Source organism: Pongo pygmaeus, chromosome 17, assembly GCF_028885625.2.
Source record: "Pongo pygmaeus isolate AG05252 chromosome 17, NHGRI_mPonPyg2-v2.0_pri, whole genome shotgun sequence".
In the NCBI taxonomy this organism is placed as follows: domain Eukaryota; kingdom Metazoa; phylum Chordata; class Mammalia; order Primates; family Hominidae; genus Pongo; species Pongo pygmaeus.
In genome coordinates this window covers 94,230,448-94,254,505 of record NC_072390.2, presented here as the reverse complement: position 1 = coordinate 94,254,505, position 24,058 = coordinate 94,230,448, and positions in this window count along the sequence as shown.

Here is a 24,058-nt window from a genome sequence, read left to right as displayed (position 1 = left end):
GGTGATTTTCAGGTTGACCTGCCTGGATCATGTGACTTAGATATACCCCTGGTGCCATCTCCATATGACAGCATTCTATAAAAACCAGTCAAACAGGTGATGGAAAGGAGACGCAGGGCGGATCCCGGTTCTGTCTTGCCATCAGTTGTCTGATGGTCACTAGGCCCATCCACAGCCTCTTGGTTCCTGTTCATGAAAGAGTTTGCAACCTGGGATCAGTGACTCCCAAAATATATTCCTGTGTTTATAGGTGCGTGTGTGGTTTCTGAGTTTTTGGAGATTCGTAAGCTTTCATCACAACCCATAATGTAGGATGTAGGTCTGCTCAGTTTATTGTTTATTTTTGTAATGATGTTTTTTGAGGAAATTGCTGAAGATGATAAATTATTTGCATGATGAAGCTTAAAATATAATCTAACTGCTTTGAAGATTGGATCATGGTGGTCAACTCACCATGGAAACCCTAACGCTTGGGCAGAGGAGGTGTTCCTCCAAGTGTGGGCTCCTCGAGTCCCTTGGAAGAAATGTTTTACGGTCACAGAAATTTGGGAAGTCTTGCCTGCTGTACAACCCTCTGGGATTCTTGACATGAAAGTGTACTAAAGGCCCTGGCACTCCCTACAGTGAAGAAACCCCTGGTCAGTGTAATTCAGCCTTTTCCAAAGACACTTGACAAGAAAAAAGTTTTTCAGGCAGCTTCTGTTTTTAGCATGTGAGTGTGATTGGTTGAGCTGTGGGGAACTCTGGGTAGGGAACGTTTCTGATGTAATGGGGAGAGCTCCTTGGGCTTCTCAATGGGAAACCCCCTCACCTGCAGCCGGACTCCTGTGTTAGGGCAGCCATTGCCGTGCTGACCTCCAGAGGGCCCTGGAGCAGGCTTCTTGCCACCAGCACCCTGCGTTCGGGGCAGGTCATTCTTCATGGTGGGGTCGCCCTGTACATGGGGGTGTTCACAGCACGGGGTGTTCTGAGTGCCCTGTATATGGGGGTGTTCACGGCACAGGTGTTGAGTGCCCTGTATATGGGGGTGTTCACGGCACGGGGTGTTGAGTGCCCTGTACATGGAGGTGTTCACGGCACGGGGTGTTCTGAGTGCCCCGTACATGGGGATGTTCACGGCACAGGGTGTTCTGAGTGCCCCGTACATGGAGGTGTTCACGGCACAGGTGTTGAGTGCCCTGTACATGACGGTGTTCACGGCACAGGGTGTTCTGAGTGCCCCGTACATGGGGGTGTTCACGGCACAGGTGTTCTGAGTGCCCCGTACATGGGGGTGTTCACGGCACAGGTGTTCTGAGTGCCCCGTACATGGGGGTGTTCACGGCACAGGTGTTCTGAGTGCCCCGTACATGGGGGTGTTCACGGCACAGGTGTTCTGAGTGCCCCGTACATGGGGGTGTTCACGGCACAGGTGTTGAGTGCCGTGTACATGGGGGTGTTCACGGCACAGGTGTTCTGAGTGCCCCGTACATGGGGGTGTTCACGGCACAGGTGTTCTGAGTGCCCTGTATATGGGGGTGTTCACGGCACAGGTGTTGAGTGCCCTGTACATGGGGGTGTTCACGGCACAGGTGTTGAGTGCCCTGTACATGGAGGTGTTCACGGCACGGGGTGTTCTGAGTGCCCTGTACATGGGGGTGTTCATGGCACGGGGTGTTCTGAGTGCCCTGTACATGGGGGTGTTCACGGCACGGGGTATTCTGAGTGCCCTGTACATGGGGGTGTTCACACACAGGTGTTCTGAGTGCCCTGTACATGGGGGTGTTCACGGCACAGGTGTTGAGTGCCCTGTACATGACGGTGTTCACGGCACAGGGTGTTCTGAGTGCCCCGTACATGGGGGTGTTCACGGCACAGGTGTTCTGAGTGCCCCGTACATGGGAGTGTTCACGGCACAGGTGTTCTGAGTGCCCCGTACATGGGGGTGTTCACGGCACAGGTGTTCTGAGTGCCCCGTACATGGGGGTGTTCACGGCACAGGTGTTCTGAGTGCCCTGTACATGGGGGTGTTCACGGCACAGGTGTTCTGAGTGCCCTGTACATGGGGGTGTTCACGGCACAGGTGTTGAGTGCCGTGTACATGGGGGTGTTCACGGCACAGGTGTTCTGAGTGCCCCGTACATGGGGGTGTTCACGGCACAGGTGTTCTGAGTGCCCTGTATATGGGGGTGTTCACGGCACAGGTGTTGAGTGCCCTGTACATGGGGGTGTTCACGGCACAGGTGTTGAGTGCCCTGTACATGGAGGTGTTCACGGCACGGGGTGTTCTGAGTGCCCTGTACATGGGGGTGTTCACGGCACGGGGTGTTCTGAGTGCCCTGTACATGGGGGTGTTCACGGCACGGGGTATTCTGAGTGCCCTGTACATGGGGGTGTTCACACACAGGTGTTCTGAGTGCCCTGTACATGGGGGTGTTCACGGCACAGGTGTTCTGAGTGCCCTGTACATGGGGGTGTTCACGGCACAGGGTGTTCTGAGTGCCCTGTACATGGGAGTGTTCACGGCACGGGGTGTTCTGAGTGCCCTGTACATGGGGGTGTTGACGGCACAGGGTGTTCTGTGTACCCTGTACATGGGGGTGTTCACGGCACGGGGTATTCTGAGTGCCCTGTACATGGGGGTGTTCATGGCACAGGTGTTGAGTGCCCTGTATATGGGGGTGTTCACGGCACAGGTGTTCTGAGTGCCCTGTACATGGGGGTGTTGACGGCACAGGGTGTTCTGAGTGCCCTGTACATGGGGGTGTTGACGGCACAGGGTGTTCTGAGTCCCCTGTACATGGGGATGTTCACGGCACCACTGGCTTTTGTGCACTGGATGCCAGGGCACCCCTTGGTGGGGGAGGGGGAATAACCTGCCCCAGGCTGTGTCTGTGGTGTGAGTGGATGGCTGGCCTGTGCCTTTGGAAAAGACAGACTCAGGCCACACCAGGGGCATCAGGTGGAGAATTCCCTCGTCAGCAGTGGGTGGGGGCTTTGAGTCAGGCGGAGGGAGAGAGAGATTTCAGAGAGGAGGGTGGAGGAGAAATCGGCAGGGCAACCCATGCTACCCAGCTTCCTGGGGTGGGCAAGGCAGTCTCGAGGAGCCTCTGTGGCACTGGGCTGACCTGGAAGGAACCAGGCTAGCACCAGGTCAAGAGAGGGGAGGCTTGTAAAGAAACAGCGGGTGGGTAGGAGGGCAGTGACCAGGGCAAGGCCTCCAGGGGTGCCTGGCCAGGGCTTGGGCTGGGGCATTGGGGTGGGTATCAGATGTGTGTGTCTTATTCTATGGCGGTGTCCCCGCCCTGAGGGGCGTGACCCTTAGGCCCCACACGCTGCTGTCCTAGAGATGAAGAGAGGAAGAGAGAAGGAAGTGGAAAGCATGGAGTTCACTCACTAAGTATGTCAGGAAACATACATTTTAAATTAACCCACTCTACAATCCAGAACTACGTAGATGTCAGGAAACGTACATTTTAAATTAACCCACTCTACAATCCAGAACTACTTAGATGTCAGGAAACGTACATTTTAAATTAACCCACTCTACAATCCAGAACTACTTAGATGTCAGGAAAAGTACATTTTAAATTAACCCACTCTACAATCCAGAACTACGTAGATGTCAGGAAACGTACATTTTAAATTAACCCACTCTACGATCCAGAACTACGTAGATGTCAGGAAACGTACATTTTAAATTAACCCACTCTACAATCCAGAACTACTTAGATGTCAGGAAACGTACATTTTAAATTAACCCACTCTACAATCCAGAACTACTTAGATGTCAGGAAAAGTACATTTTAAATTAACCCACTCTACAATCCAGAACTACGTAGATGTCAGGAAACGTACATTTTAAATTAACCCACTCTACGATCCAGAACTACGTAGATGTCAGGAGACGTACATTTTAAGTTAACCCACTGTACGATCCAGAACTACGTAGATGTCAGGAAACGTACATTTTAAGTTAACCCACTCTACAATCCAGAACTACGTAGATGTCAGGAAACGTACATTTTAAGTTAACCCACTGTACAATCCAGAACTACGTAGATGTCAGGAAACGTACATTTTAAGTTAACCCACTCTACAATCCAGAACTACGTAGATGTCAGGAAACGTACATTTTAAGTTAACCCACTCTACAATCCAGAACTACGTAGATGTCAGGAAACGTACATTTTAAATTAACCCACTCTACAATCCAGAACTACATAGATGTCAGGAGATGTACATTTTAAGTTAACCCACTGTACAATCCAGAACTACGTAGATGTCAGGAAACGTACATTTTAAGTTAACCCACTGTACAATCCAGAACTACGTAGATGTCAGGAAACGTACATTTTAAGTTAACCTACTGTACAATCCAGAACTACGTAGATGTCAGGAAACGTACATTTTAAGTTAACCCACTGTACAATCCAGAACTACGTAGATGTCAGGAAACGTACATTTTAAGTTAACCCACTGTACAATCCAGAACTACGTAGCTGTCAGGAGACGTACATTTTAAGTTAACCCACTGTACAATCCAGAACTACGTAGCTGTCAGGAGACGTACATTTTAAATTAACCCACTCTACAATCCAGAACTATGTAGAAGGTAGAGCAAACAGGAATTGATGATGGATTGTGCGTGTCAGTATTTGTTGAGGGAGACAAACATTTTATTTTTTAATGAAGAGAACCTGTGGTTGAAGAGTTGTGACTCCTCCGAGTGGAGAGAAACCCTTGTTGTGTGGCTTGCAGATGGTTTTAGAAGCAGACAGGGCAGGGGTGTGTCTGCAGCGTGGTGGGACGGCAGGGGGATGAAGGCTGGCCTGGAGCTTTTCATCTGGGCCACATGGGAGAACGGAACACGGGAGGTCACGTGGAGGGGACACTGGAGGGCCTCACTCGGGGTTGGGCCTGTGAGCGGCTGAGACTTGGCTTGGGACAGCTGGATCTGAGAGGTCGGGGGAGTGCGAGAGGAGAGAGAGTGGGCTGGTCCCAGGCAGGGGGTGGGCTGGAGCAGAGGGACGGGACGTGGCCTCGGAATCTGCGAGTGGAGGAGCTGAGCCTGGATGGAGCCAGGTGGAGGGGCAGCCTGGGTCCCACCGACAGCTCCCAGAGAAGGCGGTGCTGGTGCAGCCTGCAGGCCGGCCACGTCAGGATGTGGGCGCTGACCTGTGGGCTCTGGACAGGGCAGGCCTTTCCCTTTTTCTTGCTCCCCAGGAGCCACTCCTGTGGCTGATGTGGACCAGGGGTCCTGGGAAGTGACCGTCCTCCAGTCAAAGGGGTGGTGGAGCCTTCATTTAAACTAAGCTCCCCCACCTTGTTTTTTTTAAATCAAAAAATACTTTTAAACTTTTTACCCTACCATCAACTTGACTTCAACAAGCTTTCCCCTTTATAAGAATTTGATCCAGCCTCTCTGTGTAAGAATGCATTTCTTAGTTCTAGAATTATATAACCGTTTTTACAGTTACCTTTTTAATTACATGTTTGATCAAACATTGATGTTTTCACCAGTCCCAGAATATATGTGTGCTTTTGAGGGCAAAAATGCCAAATACTGTGTTTTTATAGATGACTTAAACATTTTTGTAAATGAAAAACAGCAATGAGAGGAAAGCTGACAGGCACTTCCAGTCTGTGGTGATCTGGAATGAACATACATGCACCTAAGTCCAAACCGCGAATTCTTAAAATCCATTTTTGTTATGATGGTCACAGACTTTTGAAGTTATTAAAAACTATAATGCTTTTAGAAAATGTGCACTCATTTGAAAAATTAGTTTCAAGGAACCAACTTAAAACTATCATGGCAAGAATAATAACAGCAAAACCTTTGTTAAAGGACATTATCTCTTTGTCATTAAAGTCTAAATAGAACTTTTTGTTTTCTCTGAAACTCATTTTAATGTTGCAGTATAATGGTGGTTCAACTCAGCATGTTGTTGTTCCAAGAACTCAATATAAGACTCATAGAAGCGATTATTAAGGGGGTGATTATATTTCAAAAGGAAACTGCTTGATGAAATGATTGAATTATAGTGACAGATGACAAATCATTGCCTAATACTGTGGTTTCAACGTGTCCCCAAGTTCATGTGTTGAAAACTTAATTGTAACAGTATTAAAAGGTGGGATCTTTAAGGGGTGATTAGGCAGTGAGGACTCCTCCATCGTGAATGGATTAACGCCATTACAGGGAGAGGTCTAGTGACTGTGGGCGTGGGCTCTGGATACAAGATAAGTTTGGCCCCAGTTTTCTCTCTGGGTTGTGTGCTCTCACCATGCAATGCTGCCCACCATGGGATGATCCTCACCAGTTGCCACGTGGCCTCTTGGACTTCATAGCCTCCAGAACCATGAGCCAAAGGAGCTTCTTTTCTGTATAAATTACCCAATCTGGTCTGTTACAGCAGCAGAAAGCAGACTAAGAAGCCTAATTAACACAACAGAGTGTGAGTGTGAGCATGTGTGTATGAGTATAAGTGAATGTGCATGTGGGCATGTGTGTGAGAGGATATGTGACTGTGAGTGTGAGCATGTGTGTGAGCATATGTGTGAGTATATGTGTGTGAATGTGAGCATATATGTGAATGTGTGTCTGTGTATGTGAGTGTATGTGAGTCTGTGTGAGCATATGTGTGTATGTGAGTGAATGTGTGTGTGAGCATTGTGAGTCTGTGTATGAGTATATGTGTGTGAGTATGAGTCTGAGTACGTGTTAATGTGTGAGTGTATGTTACTGTGAGTGTTAGCATGTGTGTGAGTGTATGAGTGAGCATTTGTGAGTATATGTGTGCGTCAGCATGTGTGTGAGTGTATGAGTGTGTATGAGCATGCATGAGTGTGAGTGAAAGCATGTATGTGTGTGAGCATGTGTGTATGTAAATGTGTGTGAGCATGTGTTTGAGTATATGTGTGTGAGCATGCATGTGGGTGTATAATTGTGTGTCAATGTGAGTGTGTATTTGTGTGTGAGTGTGACTATATAAGTGAATGGGTGTGAGCGGGGATGTGTGTGAAAATATATATGTGTGTGAGCATGTGTGTTTGAGTGTGACTGAGTATATGTGTGTGTGAGTATATGTACGAGTGTGTGTGATGTGAATGCATGTGTGTGAGCATTGTGTGAGTGTACGAGAGTGAGTGCACATGTGTATCTGAATATATGTGTGAGCATGTGTGTATACGAGTGGGTGTGTGAGCATGTGTGTATACGAGTGGGTGTGTGTGAGCATGTGTGTATACGAGTGGGTGTGTGTGAGCATGTGTGTATACGAGTGGGTGTGTGTGAGCATATGAATATATGTATCTAAGTGAGCATGCATGTGGGTGTATGATTGTGCATGTGTGTGAATATATGTGAATGAGTGTGAGCATGTGTATGAGCATGTATTACTATGTGTGTGCATGTGTGAGCATGTGTCTGTGTGACTGAGTACATGTATGTGTGTGAGCATGTATGTCAGTGTCAGTGCATGTGTGTGAATGTGAGTGTGAGTGTGTGTGAATGTGTGAGTGTGAATGTGTGCGAATGTGTGTGAGTGTGAGTGAATGTGTGTGTGTGTGAATGTGTGTGTGAATGTGTGTGTGTGTGTGTGGGGGGGAGTGTATTTGAGTATGGATGCATGTGAGTATATGTGAGTTTGTTAGTGTGAGTGTGAGCATGTGTGAGTGTATGAGTAAGTGTGTGAGTGTGAGTATATGTGAGTGTGAGCATGTTTGAATATATGTGGGTGTGAATACATGTGTGGGTGTATGATTGTGAATATGAGCCTGTGTGTGTGTGTTAATATATGTGAATGTGTGAGTGTGAGCATGTGTGAGTATGGGTGTGTGAGCATTTGTGAGTGTGAGCGTGAGCATGATTGTGTGTGACCACGTGTATATGTGTGTATAAGCATGTGTGAGCATGTGTGTATGAGATTGTGTGTGAGCATGTATGTGTGTGAGCATGTGTGTGTGACCATGTATGAGCATATACATGTGAGTGTATGAGTGTGAGTGTTTGAGTGTATGAGTATGTGTGACAGCATATGCGTGTATGAGTGTGAGCATGTGTGTGTTAGCATGTGTGTACGAGTGTGAGTGTGAGCGTGTGGGCGTGTGTGTGTATGAGTGAGAGTATGTGAGCATGCGTGTGTGAGTACGTGTGTGTGAACGTGTGTATGTGTGTATGTGTGAGTGTGGGCATGTGTGTGAGTGTATATGAGAGTGTGTGAGCATACACGTGTGAGTGTATGTGTGTGTCAATGTGTGAGTGTGGGCGTGTGCGAGTACATATGAGAGTGTGTGAGCGTGTGAGCATGTGTGAGTGTGTGTTGGGAAATGTGCAGGTGTGTGGGAATCTTGAAGATCAAGAATCAAATAAGATAAATATTTCCAAAGTTGTAATAAAGCTGCTCAATGGAAAACCTGATTTAATGTACAAACATTCATCCCACACACTTCAGGAACAACTATTAAAGGAACTGAACTGTACCCGGATTGCCTTTAACTTATGAATAATCAAACATTTGGGAGGAAAAGAGAAAGTACATTCCTAATATCATTTGATATAAAAGTTTGATATAAAAGCTCTCTAAATACTAGAATCAGGTTACTCAATGTTGCATGTAGAAGAATATAAATTTAAACTATCAATTTTCTTCTATATAATTCACCCAAATTACAGTAAACTGAAATTTTAAAAAATCCTTGTAACATTGAGTAGCATCAAGGTTTGGGGGAACCTTGAATCAAACAAATTTATGGGTGTCATTTTTCCAACAGCATGTGCTCACTCTGTGTCTCTGTCACATTTTGGTAATTCTCGCAATATTTCAAACATTTTCATTACTTATGATATATGGTGATCTGTGATCAGGGATCTGTGATGTTATTTACTATTGTAATTGTTTTGGGGCACCACAAACTGTGCCCACATGAGACAGAAAACTTGCTGGATAAATGCTGGATGTGTTCTCACTGCTCCATCAGCCAGCCCTTCCTCCATCCCTCTCCCTCTCCTGGGGCCTCTCTCTTTTCGGAGACATAAGAACATTGAAATTAGGCCAATTCGTAACCCTACAATGGCCTCTAAGTGTTTGAGGGAAAGGAAGAATTGCAGGTCTTTCACTTTAGCCCCAAAGCTAGAAATGATTAAGCTTAGTGAGGAAGGCATGTGAAAAGCTGACACAGGCCAAGAGCGAGGCCTCTTGCACCAAACAGTTAGCCGAGTTGTGGATGCCAAGGACAAGTTCGTGAAGGAAACTGAAATTGAGACTCCAGTGAACCACAAGAAAGCACACAGTCCTACTGCTGAGAAGCAGAAAGTCTGAGCAGTCTGGACAGAAGATCAAACCAGTCACAACATTCCCTTAAGCCAAAGCCTAATCCAGAGCAAGGCCCTAACTCTCTTCAATTCTGTGAAGGCTGAGAGAGGTGAGGAAGCTGCAGAAGAAAAGCTGGAAACCAGCAGAGGTTGGTTCATGAGGTTTAGGGGAAGAAACCATCTCTGTAACATAAAAAGTGCAAGGCGAAGCAGCAAGTGCTGATGGAGAAGCTGCAGCAAGTTCCCCAGGAGATCTGACTGAGACCATTGAACACACTAAACAACAGATTTTCAATGTAGACCAAGAGCTTTCTATTGGAAGAAGATGCCATCTAGGACTTTCCTAGCTAGTAAGCAGTCAATGGCTGGCTTCAAAGCTTCAAAGGACGGGCTGACTCTCTTGTTCAGGGATAATGCAGCTGGTGACTTTAAGTTGAAGCCAGGGCTCATTTGCTATTTTGAAAATCCTAGGGCCCTTAAGAATGACGCTAAATCTCCTCTGCCTGTGCTCTGGAAATGCAACAACAAAGCCTGGATGATAGCACGTCTGTTTACAACATGGTTTACTAAATATTTTAAGCCCACACCTAAGACCTACTGCTATTGCTCAGAAAAAAAGATTCTTTTCAAAATATTCCTGCTCATTGACAATGCACCTGGTCACCCAAGAGCTCTGACAGAGACACACAAAGAGATGAATGCCGTTTCCATGCCTGCTAACACAGCCTGCAGTCAGCAGTCTAAATTACAAGGAGTAATAAGACTTTCAAGTCTTATTTAAGAAATATTCTTTGGAAGGCTAGAGTTGCTCTGGACAGTGATTCCTCTGATGGATATAGGGAAAAGTAAATTGAAAACCTCTGGAAAGGCTTCCCCATTCTTGATGCCATTAAGAACATCTGGGATTCATGGGAGGAGGTCAAAATGTCAACATGAACAGGAGTTTGGAGGATGTTGATTCCAATGCCCATGGGTTCAAGACCTCAGTGGAGGAAGGAGCTGCAGGTGTGGTGGAAATAGCGAGAGAATTAGGAGTGGAGCCTGAAGATGACTGAATTGCGGCAACCTCAGGATGAAACTCGAACAGATGAGGAGTTGCTTCTTACAGATAAGCAAAGAAAGTAGTTTCTTGAAATGGAATCCGCTCCTAGAGAAGATGCTGTGAACGTTGTGGAAATGGCAACAAAGGATTTAGAACATTACGTCAACTTAGTTGATAAAGCCGTGGCAGGGTTTGAGAGACGGACTCCAATTTTAAAAGAAGTTCTACTGTGGGTAAAATGCTATCGAACAGCATTGCATGCTACAGAGAAACCTTTCACAAAAGGAAGGGCCAATCGATGGGGCAAACTTCACTGTTGTCTTATTTTAAGAAATCACCAAGACCACCACAACCTTCAACAACAGCCACCCCGATCAGTCAGCAGCTGTCAACATCGAGGCAAGACCCACTAGTGAGAAGATGACGATCCACTGACAGCTCAGAGGATCCTTAGCATTTTTTTTTAAGCAATAAAGTATTTGTTTTAAAATTAATGTATGCACTTTTTTTTTTAGACACAATGCTGTTGCACACTTAATGGACTCAATATACCATGAACATCACTTTTACATGCACTGGAAACCAAAAAACTAGTAGGACGTACTTTATTGTGATGTTCACTTTATTGTGGTGGAGCTGAAGCCACAACGTCTGTGGGATGTGGCTGCATAAGCCTCTCTCATTGTCTGAGGAAAGAAGTTCAGGACCTCTCTTGGTTGTTTTACTGACCATTGTTTCTGCAGTTTGTTGGCCTGGAGAAAAAAATGCGAGGTGTTATGGAAAATTAGATATTATCAATTTAATAATTTCTATCATATGTGAACACTGTTAAAACTTTGCAGTTTGTATCATTTCTGTAAAACATCAGTTAAAATTCTACGGCTCAAGCATGACTCACTGAATAAAGTCAAAGGAGGAATGTGCTCTTTATATCCTTGCAAGAAATAAAATGTATGCAATTAGGATATTTTATAGGCTATCTCTGTAGACGACTGATGTCTGAAAAAAATAATTTTGGCTAGTTAATAAGCAGTATACACCTATTGATAGACCTTTATTGAGTCAACTTTTCCCTTTCCTATATGTGATATACAAATACTATTTTCTAGTAGTGTTTTTAGTTCCAAATTAAGTGGAGTTATGATACGATTAATAAAAATTAACTCTATAGTGTGAACCCATGTCATATTTTATTGTCAGAGTAAGCTATATGTTTTCCTATCTATATTTCAACCTGAAATTCATTTTCCTGGTTGAAAAGTAAGATTCAGGTTGTTTAAACTTTTTCTGAGCTATTGTGTTCTTAGTTCAACGTATAACATTTTCATTTAATATTACAGACAAAAGCACTTTAAGCTGTGGGGGCTAACTCCCTTGGCATTTGAAATAAGTCCCCATGGTCATTAGTGATTAAGTGGCATGTAGGAAACAGTAAACTTCAGTGAAGGCCACACACACGGAACTAAGGCAGTGGGTGGGGTGAATTCAGAATCACAGGTCCAAAGCAGCTGGTCATTCATGTTTGCAGAAACACACCAAACAAACAAATATAAATACTCATTTGGGTATGGGTGGGGCAGGAGAAGACTCGAAAAACTAAAAACAAAAAGCAAGAATGGGTGAAAATGAAATGACAATAAACTAAAACTGGTACATGGTCTTTTTGACAAACACGTAGCTCTAACTTACCAGCATTTCTTTTTCGTTGGTCTGGCTGCTTTTTTAATGGCACTGATACTTTTCAAAAAGGGCCAATTTGGCATGTTTTTATGAAAAGCAAATTTCATTGACTAATATTTTCTGCAGGGTTTAGACCCTTGTAATTTCACTTCTTGATTTTGATTTCTTTAATCTTTGAAGCTTTGAAAGCCAAGTGTATTAGTCCATTTTCACACTGCTATAAATAAATACTTGAGACTAGGTAATTTAGAAAGGAAAGAAGTTTAATTGACTCACAGTCCGAATGGCTAGGAAGGCCTCAGGAAACTTACAGTCATGGTGGAAGGGGAAGACGCACGTCTTACATGGCGGTGGGTGAGACGGCATCAGCAAGAGCAGGAAAAACTGCCTGATAAAACCAACAGATTTCCCGAGAACTCACTCATTATCACGAGAACTGCATGGAGGAAACCTCCCCGTGATCCAATCGCCTCTCACGTGGCCCCTCCCTAAACCTCCCCGTGATCCAATCACCTCCCACGTGTTCCCTCCCTAAACCTCCCCGTGGTCCAATCGCCTCTCACGTGACCCCTCCCTAAACCTCCCCGTGATCCAATCACCTCCCACGTGTTCCCTCCCTAAACCTCCCCGTGATCCAATCACCTCCCACGTGTTCCCTCCCTAAACCTCCCCGTGGTCCAATCACCTCCCACGTGTTCCCTCCCTAAACCTTCCCGTGATCCAATCACCTCCCACGTGTTCCCTCCCTAAACCTTCCCGTGATCCAATCACCTCCCACGTGTTCCCTCCCTAAACCTTCCCGGTGATCCAATCACCTCCCACGTGTTCCCTCCCTAAACCTTCCCATGATCCAATCACCTCCCACGTGTTCCCTCCCTAAACCTCCCGGTGATCCAATCTCCTCCCACGTGTTCCCTCCCTAAACCTCCCGGTGATCCAATCACCTCCCACGTGGCCCCTCCCTAAACCTCCCCGTGATCCAATCACCTCCCACGTGCCCCCCTCCCTAAACCTCCCGGTGATCCAATCGCCTCTCACGTGGCCCCTCGCTAAACCTCCCTGTGATCCAATCACCTCCCACGTGCCCCCCTCCCTAAACCTCCCGGTGATCCAATCACCTCCCACGTGGCCTCTCCCTCAACATGTGGGGATTATGGGGATTACAATTCGAGATGAGATTTGAGTGGGGAACACAGTGCCAAACCGTATCAGCAAGTAATTAGTTTTTTACATATGAGAAGTTGGTAGATGAGGCAGAGGAATGAAGAATTGTAAATTGACTTATACCCCAACAGACCCTTATCCCAATCCTCACTTTCCAGAGCAATGCTATGTAATATATTTTCAAAAAGTTACATCATGCCTACATGTGTAAAGGAAAATTGAAATATGATACAACTGTTTTTATGATCGAGACACACATCTCATATTTATCTGAAAAGTAAAAATAGCAAATATATTTTGCTTTAATTTTGTATTTTATTGACTTAATTGATTCATTTTGCTTATACTGTGGTTTCATGTTTGTAAATCAGACTTAGCTGAAAAATTTAAATATAGAATTTATAATATGAATACATATTATGTAAATTATGTAATATAAAAACATGCTTTTTGGATGCTCTTTGCATTTTTGTGTTTAATTAAGAACAAGGCTGGCCAGGCGCGGCGGCTCATGCCTGTAATCCCAGCACTTTGGGAGGCTGAGGCAGGCGGATCACGAGGTCAGGAGATCGGGACTGTCCTGGCTAACACGGTGAAACCCCGTCTGTACTAAAAATACAAAAAATTAGCCAGGCATGGTGGCAGGCGCCTGTAGTCCCAGCTACTCGGGAGGCTGAGGCAGGAGAATGGCGTGAACCTGGGAGGTGGAGCTTGCAGTGAGCCCAGATCGCGCCACTGCACTCCAGCCCGGGCGACAGAGTGAGACTCCGTCTCAAAAAAAAAAAAAAAACAAAACAAGGCTATCCAAAAAAATGGCATATTTGGGTAATTACTTTAAAAATAACTGGAGAGCTCACTAATTACTAGGCCTGTGCTGGGCCCTTCCAGGTAAATCTCGTTCTCACCGTTACCTGTTAGCTGTGCTCAGTGCACCTACGTGCTGCCAGGGCCATCTGAACACATTTCCAAATTCCAGCTCCTTGCTAAGAACTGTTATTAAATTCGTATTGGAATTCGTTGGAATTGTTTTCCTCCTAATCACGTGGCATTGGGTTTTACAAAGACTTCATAAACACAGACATGCTAGCTACTCTTACTCCACGTAAAACACACATTTTGGTCATATCAAGACAGAGAGATAATTTAGTTGCTATTATTTTGTCACAATGCATCAATTTCAAAGAGAATTAACATACTATCACGTTGAGATGTGTTGAAATTCACCACATCTCAAATGCATTTGTGCTGAAAATCAGCCAGCGGGTTTTCTGGCCTCTGCCTTTGCTACTGGACTTGTATCTTTGACACGGCTTTTCTGCTACTTTCCCCTTATTCTCTTCTCTCATCTAAGGCTCTACTTAGTATTTTTAGGATGTTGTCATTAATCGACTGTCTTTAGGTGTAATTTCAGCATTAAATGTTAAAGACTCTGTGATGCGTTGCTGTGTTTACAAGCGAGCAAGGGAACAGCCTCAGCCCTCGAGCGGCCCAGCCTCATCTAGACCGGCGTTAGGGGACTCTTCCGGGAGCTCACGTTCTGGATTTGCCTAAAATTGAAATGCATGTTGAATTCTCATTATAGAACCATCCAGCACTCACCACTCCTGCCTTTTCGATGAGCGTGTCCCGCGAGCTTGCCGTCCAGGGAACGTCTAGACCTCAGTGAGGTGGCTCTGGGCGAAGGCATGATCTCCGAGTGATTCCAGGAGGACAGGCCCCACGGAAATACAGCCCGCCTGGGCAGGAAGGGAGGCGTGAGGGTTTCACGTCATAAATCCCCCAAGAACTAACAGGTCTCGGGCTAAGTTTTCTTTTTTCTCTTCCCTGTGGTGTACTTCTCTGGGGGAGACGCTGTGTTGAAATGCTGAGAGCAGGATATGGTTTGTGCACGGCAGTGCCTTGCTTTCCGTCAGTGCCTCCTGACACACCTGGCTGCCCCTGGTAATGTGTGGGCACAACGAGGCTCTCCTGGCCTGCAGAAGTGGCCTGTGGAGGGATATAGGTGTACGCTGTGGGACAGGCTGTCTGTCGCGCTGCATGGACAGTCCCCATCATGTGTGCGGTGTGGCTGCTGGAAACCCCGAGAGACAGAAACCGCAGGCCTCTCCCCTGCCTGGTGGAGCTAGCAGAAGTTTTGGGAGAAAATGCCCATTTGGTAAAAAAATCCCCGGAAGCAGCAAGCAATTATGTTTTTTAAAAACATCTATTCAGCCGGGTGTGGTGGCTCATGCCTATAATCCCAGCAGTTTGGAAGGCTGAGGTGGGAGGATTGCTTGAGGCCAGGAGTCTGAGACCAGCTTGGACGATGTAGTAAGACTCTGCTTCTACAAAAAACAATGAAAATAAAAGCGGTGAGGTGTGATGACACACACCTGTGGTCCCAGATATTTGGGAGGCTGAGGTGGGAGGATTGCTTAAGCCCAGGAGTTGGAGGCTGCAGTGAGCTATGACTGCACCACTGCAGTCCAGCCTGGGCGGCAGAGCAAGACTCTGTCTTAAAAATAAATAAATAAAAGCACATTTTAATTTCAAACTTTGTCTTTTCCTTGCAAGCTTAAAAAGCTTACGTATGTTGTATTATCTCCCTGGATATAAACTCTGGAATATTGATAGAATAACTAGTTGTGACTTTTAATTATTACTACAGTTTTGATATCAACTTTTTGGTCTCATCTTATTTCACAATAGTAAAGAGTTTTTTATTTTGGCCGGGCTTGGTGGCTCACGCCTGTAATTCCAGCACTTTGGGAGGCCGAGGTGGGCAGATCACTTGAGGTCAGGAGTTTGAGACCAGCCTGATCAACACGGAGAAACTCCGTCTCTACTAAAAATACAAAAGTTAGCTGGGTGTGGTGGCGGGCACCTGTAATCCCAGCTACTCAGGAGGCTGAGGCAGGAGAATCACTTGAACCCGGGAGGCGGAGGTTGCAGTGAGCCGAGATCGCACCACTGCACTCCAACCTGGGCGACAGACTCTGTCTGGAAAAAAAAAAAAAAAAGAGTTTTTTATTTTAATGCAAAAAGTCAAGATTTCTGTGCTAGCAATTACTACCTGGCTGCAAGAATTCTGGGGCACCTTTCTTATTCAGCCAAGGTCCTCTGTGCTGTGTGGGCCCATGTCCTGCGAGTGAGAACAATATGAAATGCTGTGGAGGGATCTGCGGTGGGAAATTAGGCATGACATGCTTAAGATAAAGGAGTGCAGCCACTGGAACAGTGTCTGATGAAGACTTAGAGTGATCGTGAAGCCCCACGCACTGCTTATCCACCCTGCCACTCCACCACTGCGAGCCAACAGTGGTGTAATCATTTATTTGGAAACTGCAGCTTGGTACAGTGAGAAAGAGCCTCCGGCAGGACTGTGGCAGGCACCGCAGACAGAGAGGAAGGCGAGGAACAGATCTGCTTCTCCAGAAGGGCACAGCAACTGGGAGTGACCAGGCAGCAGCAAGTGCGGTTGTCGAGTTGCTTCTCTGCTGGGCTCACGCGGATCCTGTTTGGTTTTTATGAGTTGAGATATTTGAACATACTACAGGTGATTTTTTTTTTTGAGAGAGAGTCTCTCTCTGTCGCCCAGGCTGGAGTGCAGTGGCGCGATCTCGGCTCACTGCACCCTCCACCTTCTGGGTTCAAGAGATTCTCCTGCCTCAGCCTCCCAAGTAGCTGGGATTACAGGTGCCTGCCACCACGCCAGGCTAATTTTTGTATTTTTAGTAGAGATGGGGTTTCACCATGTTGGCCAGGCTGGTCTTGAACTCCTGACCTCAGGTGATCCATCCATCTCAGCTTCCCAAAGTGCTGGGATTACAGGCGTAAGCCACCGCGCCCAGCCAGGTGGTAACTTTTTCTCATGCTAGCCATTATCTTGTTATCTTCTGCTTTTATCAGCTTTTCATTATTCATGAGGCAGCCTTGTTCTTCTAGAACACTGGCCTTCAAGGATGCTTGGGCAGCGCTGTCCGAGTGCTGGGCGCTCTGCCCGTGGCCTCTCTCCTGTGGACCAGGCTCCTCTCAGTGGGTGTGAACCTCCGACAGATCCACGGCCAGATGCTGCTGCCTGTTCTCTGCTGGCCCCCAACAAGATGGAGCAGTGCCCTGGTACTCCCCAGCCCCTGGCTTTTTAGCAACAGGCCTCGGGAGGCCCTGCTGGGCGGGGCTGAGTACCGGCAAGCAGAGGTGTCTCCACTGGCTTCTAGTCTGGGCAGCATCACAGTGGACCTGGGGAAGCAGAGCTTCCTTCTTTCAGGTTGAGAACTGACTGCATTTGGAGGCAAACAGAGGCATGCACGAGGATTCTGGAAATGAAGGCCAGGTCCATGGACGCTCAGGCTGCCTTTCAGCGACTTCTAATTGTTGGACACCCCGGAGAATTCTACATCTGGCCACAGATGCCAGAGTGGGCAGCCTGGGGTGGCTGGAGCCTGTTACGTGATTGTCCCTATGGGCAAACGCAGTGGATGTTACAAACATTCAGATATTCTTTAGCCCCTGAGTGCTAAAACACAGGCCTCCCTGGTGGCAAGTGATGGCAAGGTTTGCACACGGAGCCTTTGGCACGTGAGAAAGCTAGTGTTGCATTTGTCTGTCCACAGTGATCTTAGAGTTTTTTTTAATTTTTATTTTTGAGACAAGATCTCACTCTGTAGCCTAGGCTGGAATGCAGTGGTGTGAACTCAGCTCACTGCAGCCTCAACCTCCTGGGCTCAAATGATCCTCTCACCTCAGCCACCTGAGAAGCTGGGACTACAGTCATGCATCACCATGTCCAGCTAATTTTTGAAATTTTTTTGTAGAGACAGGGTCTCCTTATGTTGTCCAGACTGCTGGACTCAACAACCTTCCTGCCTCAGCTTCCCAAAGTGTTGGGATGACAGGCGTGAGCCACTGTGCCTGGATGTCTGAGGGTATCCAGGCAGTTTGCTCTTAGCGGCCACATCCACAGGATGTCTGTGACATTATGCTACTTACATACAGAGGAAAAATTGATCATGGAATCTGGACACACTGAAACCATCCATAAAAGTTGATGATCTTTATTTTGATTTCAGGTAGTGACATGGTTTGGCTGTGTCCTCACCCAAATCACGTCTTGAGTTGTAGCTCCCATAATCCCCACGTGCCATGGGAGGGGCCTGGTGGGAGGTCGCTGAATCATGGGGGTGGTTATCCTCATGCTGTTCTCGTGATAGTGAGTGAGTTCTCATGAGATCTGACGGTTTTATAAGGGGCTTCCCCCCATTCACTCTGCACTTCTCCTTGCTGCCGGCATGTGAAGAAGGACGTGTTTGCTTTCCCTTCCACCATGATTGAGGCCTCCCCAGTCATGTGGAACTGCGAGTCAGTTAAACCTCATAAATTACCCAGTCTTGGGTATTTCTTCATAGCAGTGTGAAAGCAGACCCATGCAGGTGGTATATGAAGTCTGCATGGAGCTGAGGATAATGAATAGGGAAGCCGAGGAAAGTTTTCAGCATCAGGGTGGCTTTGGAGATATGGCTGGAGCCCACTGGGTGTGGGCACCTGAGATACAGTTGGACAGAAGGGGTCAGATAAATCACCCAGCTTCCTTGCCCAAGAGGAACCAAGGGAAGGGACGAAAGCCACATGTGGAGACTGTTCTCACCAGAATCCCTGTCTCTGTCAGCCTCAGCCACCCCGGAGGCACCAGGACCTTTTGTTGGGATTAGGAGCTTGCCCATACATGTCTTTGGAAAGTCAAGATAATTGTGCGTTTTATCTCTATTTTACAGCTGATGTTTAAAATACAGCAAATATGAGAAAGATTTGACTTTTTAGAGTGCGATTCTAATAGACTTTCCCAGATTTGATGTCTATCTAAGACAAGCAATAAAAGATTGAGCAACGGAGTCATATTATCCAATGACTCTCTTCAGCTAGGTGGCTGCAGACCCTGAGTTTGCTCAGGCCGAATTCATTCAAACATTAACTGATTAGTCTTCATTGTGCACGGTATTCTCTAGAATCGTGACTTGTTGGTGAAAGCTGGGACATAATTTGGACTCTCAGACCGAGTTCAAAATTGACCATTGACTTAGCAGCCTTTAAGGTGCCGTGAACAGCACAGGGCACATCAGGGAGCAGCTCTGTTACTTAATGGGCGAAGACACGTTTTGGCGAGATTTACTGATCTGCTCTCGGCCACACAGCACGCCACATCCTCTGTGTGTTGCTGCTGCTGATGAGGATGATGGCCTTGGAAAACCACAGCTTTGGAGCTGAGCTTTCAGAGTGGGTGGAGGCCCTTGTGGGAACGAGGTAGGGTTGCATTCCCCAGGTGGTGCCTCACACCGGTTGTCCGAAGTCTTTTACCAGCACCTGCTGTGTACACAGCGTACACACTTGGGTGGCTTAAAAACAGTTCTTAGGGCCAGAAGTCAAAACCAGGGTGTGAGCAGGGCCGTGCTCTCCTGAAGGCTCAGGGGAGTCTGCTCCAGGGCCCTCTCCAGCTTCTGGCAGAGGCCAGCAATCTTGGTGCCCCTCAGCTGCAGACATGTCACCCCAGGCCTTGCTTCTATCCCCATATGGCCGCCTTCCCTGGGCGTCTGTGTCCTCTTCTTATAAAGACACCGAGTCCCATGGGAGTGGGCTACTTTCACGGCCTCATCTTAATTTGATTACATCTGCCAAGGTCTTGTTTCCAAATAAGGCCACATTCGGAGGCCAGGGTTTAGGACTTGAGCACATCTTTCTTGGGGGACACATTCAGTCTTTAGCATCCCCCAAAAGGAAGAATATTGCACACATAATTACACTGGTGAACAGAGTACCTCAGTTCATACATATGACAGTGCGATGTGATGGGTGGAACTGGGCTGCAGTTTAGAAGCTCAATGATTTTTGCCAAAGAAGAACACTTGTGTCCTGAAGAAGGTGACAGATGCCACATGGACCGTGTGTAGTGTAGATTGTTTGCATTCAGAACCACGCGTGTGGTGTCTATGATGTCCACTATGAGAATGCCATTGTGTGACGTGTACTGTAGATTGTTTGCATGCAGGGACCACGCGTGTGGTGTGTCTATAATGTCCACTATGAGAGTGCCATTGTGTGACGTGTACTGTAGATTGTTTGCATGCAGGGACCACGCGTGTGGTGTGTCTATGATGTCCACTATGAGAATGCCATTGTGTGATCGCCTATGGCTGGTGCTGCAGGAGTCACACCCCCGGCCCCAGGCTCTGGGGTCATCCAGGACAGTCCTTGGTCCTGCCAGGTTCTGGGGATGTCGGAGCACCTGGTCGTCACCTGACAGCCATAGTGGCATGAGAGTTGAAGGTGCCGGGGCTGCTTTAGGCTCAGGACTGGGTCCGTATCTGTCTCTCTGTCAGTTTCACCTGGATGTTGGTGTTGGACTCCGGTGAGGCTGTTGTAACAAAATGCATAGGCAGAGTGGCTCATGAGCAGCGGGCCTTTATTCCCCAGCACTCCGGGGCTGGAGGTCCGAGAGCAGGGGCCGGCACAGTGCCACTCCAGGGAGGACTCTTCTGGGTTGTGTCCTTGTGTGGAAGGATGGGGCTGAGGGCTCCTCTGGGGCCTCTTTTCTAAGGGCATTAATCCCGTCCACACGGGCTCCCATCTCGGGACCTCGTCACCTCCCCAAGGCCTCACCTGCTAAGATCACCGCCTTGGGGGTGATGATGTCAATGTGGGAATTTTGGGGGCCACAACATTCAGTCCATTTCAACTGGGAACGGGACAAAGCCATCGAGTTGCCCAGATGTGTTCAGCTACAAAGCAAAAGTCTGGATTATGAGCTGAGCAGTGAGAGTCACTCGCTGGGAGGGAAATGCCAGCAAGGAGGATGCAAAGAGACCCCGTTACAGGAAAAACAGGGCAGCAAGAGCATTTTTCCGATTCACCTGGAGGCAGGAAGGGGAAATCCATGCCTGGTCGGGGTCTGGCACCCAGTGAGTATGCTGTTGCTTCTTCGTGAGTTACTAAAGTCAATCCTGCTGTTTCCTGTTCCATGTAGCGCTGTCTCATCCTGCAGTGAGCCGTGTGTCCACGTGACAGTGGGACGTGTAACAGGATGCTGCGGGGCCCTGGTAGGGCGTGCATGGAGGGAAACACATGTTTATGTAGCTAATTCTTTCCATAGCTATCTTAGAACAGGGAGTGGTTAAATGTACTGGTTTAGTGTGATTGTATTAATTTTATAAACGTGATGAATAAATCATGATGTGCTGCTGTGCCAAAGTTGACCTAAAGAGCTCAATGATTACAGTGACGTCTATGGCAAGGGTCGTGGTTCTGATCTATCACATGGGATTCCTGTGCTAACTTCCCTGGCCCACACCTGCGTTGCATCCTCCATGGTCAGCTAGGGCTCGGGGTGTGCCTCCCATGAGAAACTACAGGTGCCTGCTGCAAGGACACTCAGCAGCAAGACACGCCCCACAGGGCAGAACGAAGACCAGGTCAGGATTCCTTCTGGGATGTCAGACAACTGCTCGGAGACCCAGGCTGGTGAGGGATGGTGGCTGCCTCTCTCTCAGCCCTGCTCTTCTGAGCCTGGAGCCCTGGCCTTTGTCTTCTCTTCCAGTGAGGCCAGCAGACCCCAGCTCCTCCTCGGGTGTGACTTCCAACCTGCACCGGCGTTTCATCATCACAATATTGATCTCCGGCAGACGAAATAGATCCAGAATTCTCAGTTCTCATCCCCATCCCATACCAAGTGGGAAAATTTAGGGCAAAACCAGAGCCTATTTTCTACCAGACATAATTTTAGAAAGTTCTACAATGGGATTTTCCTAAATGTAAGGAATAAGGCAAAGCAGGACTTGTTTTCAGTGTGAGGACTGGCGAGTATGCTGCATTTTTAAGATGCGACACTGGGCTGGGAGTTATGCAGCAGCGAGGTTAGCCTGGTTTTGCTGTTGCTTTTCAGTGAGATGCAAAAGCACAATAGAAAGACTGAAAGCCGTTACAGAGGAAATGGTGCCGTCCATCTGCCCTCTCACGCGGTCGTCTTTTCATCATTGGCGTGCGTGGAGATTACAGGAGTGGTGGAGGAACCATTTATTATTATTTTCTGTTTCATAATTCAACCTCATACTGCAAGGGACAGAGAGAGGGTTTTTATAGGTGGCACTGAGTTTAGTGTTTTTCCTATAAAATAATTTCCCAAATTTAGCTTCAGGCTCTCATTCTGATATAGGAGCCCTGATTCAGAATTCATTTTTTGGACATCCATAAAATGCACAATCCTCTGACTGACGAAACCCTCTCGGCGTGATTGCGGCTGCGCCGTGCTGCTGGCTGCCCAGCCTGGCCAGCTCCCTTCTCTGCACACCGTCTCCTTCGCGCCTGTCCCTCCACTGTCAGCTCAGGCATTCATTCTTTATAGAAGCGCCCCTGCCTCTGTGGCTACCTGTGTCCCAGCAGCAGGTGTGCATCTCAGCCCCCCGGCGTCTGCAGGTGGGGGTCAGGTGGTTGCTTCTCACCAGGCCCTAGCAACCTCAGGGCAGGGGTGGCGCTTGTTCACTTCTGCATCCTCCACACTCGCACGCGGGAGGAGCTGTGGTGGCCACTGCTGCTGTGGGGTAACACATGCTACTGTGTCCCTGGCACACAGGACTGTCTGACTGTGAGAAATGGCAGCTCCTCCTCCTCCTCTCTTCTCTTCCTCCCTCCTCCGTCCTCTTCCTCTCTTCTCCTCCTCCCTCCTCCATTCTCTTCCACCCTCTTCCTCCCTCCTCCTCCTTCCTCCTCCCTCCTCCATCCTCTTCTTCCCTCTTCCTCCTCCTTCCTCTGTCCTCTTCTTCCCTCCTCCTCCTTCCTCCATCCTCTTCCTCTCTCCTCCTTCTCCCTCCTCCCTCCTCCTCCTTCCTCTTCCTCCATCCTCCTTCCTTTTCCTCCTCCCTCCCTCTCCCTCTCTCCCCCTCCTCCCTCCTCCTTCCTCCCTCCCCCTCTTCCCTCCTCCTCCCTCCTCTTTCACCATCCTCTTCCTCCCTCCTCTTTCATCATCCTCCTCCTCCCTTTTCCTCCTCTTTCTTCCTCCCTCTCCCTCCTCCCTCTTCCTCTTCCCTTCTCCTCCCTCCTCCTCTCTCCTCCTCCTCCCTCCTCCCTCCTTCCCCTCCTCCCCCCTCCTCCTCCCTCCTCTTCCTCCCTTTTCCTCCTCCCTCCCTTTCCCTCTTCCTCCCTCCCTCTCCTCCCTCTTCTTTCACCATCCTCCTCCTCCTCCCTTTTCCTCTTCTCTCTTCCTCCCTCCCCCTCCTCCCTCCTCCTCTCCCCTTCTCCTCCCTCCTCCTCTGTCCTCCTCCTCCCTCCTCCTCCCTTCCTTTCCCCTCTTCTCCCTCTTTTTCTGTAAATCCACTCCGAAAACTGATCAGTAATGACAAGGATCAAGCTGCAGGTACAAGATTCGTGTATTTATGTATTTTCCCCAATTTAGTCTCTTCCCAAGGTCATCTTTGATTCTACTTTTTAAAGTAGAGGCGCTAAACTTTTAGGAAATTAGAGAAAAAGTACAGCTATTTTAAATTTGTTTTAATTTAATGATAATGGAATGGTCTAATTTCTTTTCTTTAAAATGTGCTCTTAAAGCTCACCCAATTTTTCTTAAGTTCCTCAGTGTTTATGGTGATGATCCCTTCAGAAAACTCGAACTGGCCTGATCTTTGAATTCCTTGACCAAATGAGCAAGAATGCTGGCTTTTGTGGTAAAAGCAACAGTAGCCAGCGATAAAGCACAAGCCAGTTCACTTACAAACACGAATTCCCTACGTACCACCAGAGAGGGCTACAGGGGGAGACAAGCTTCACTGAGGATCATGGGAGACTTCCTTGCTGAAATTCCACATCATTTCTCAAAGAATCATTGACCATACAAACAACAAAACACAAACAAAAAA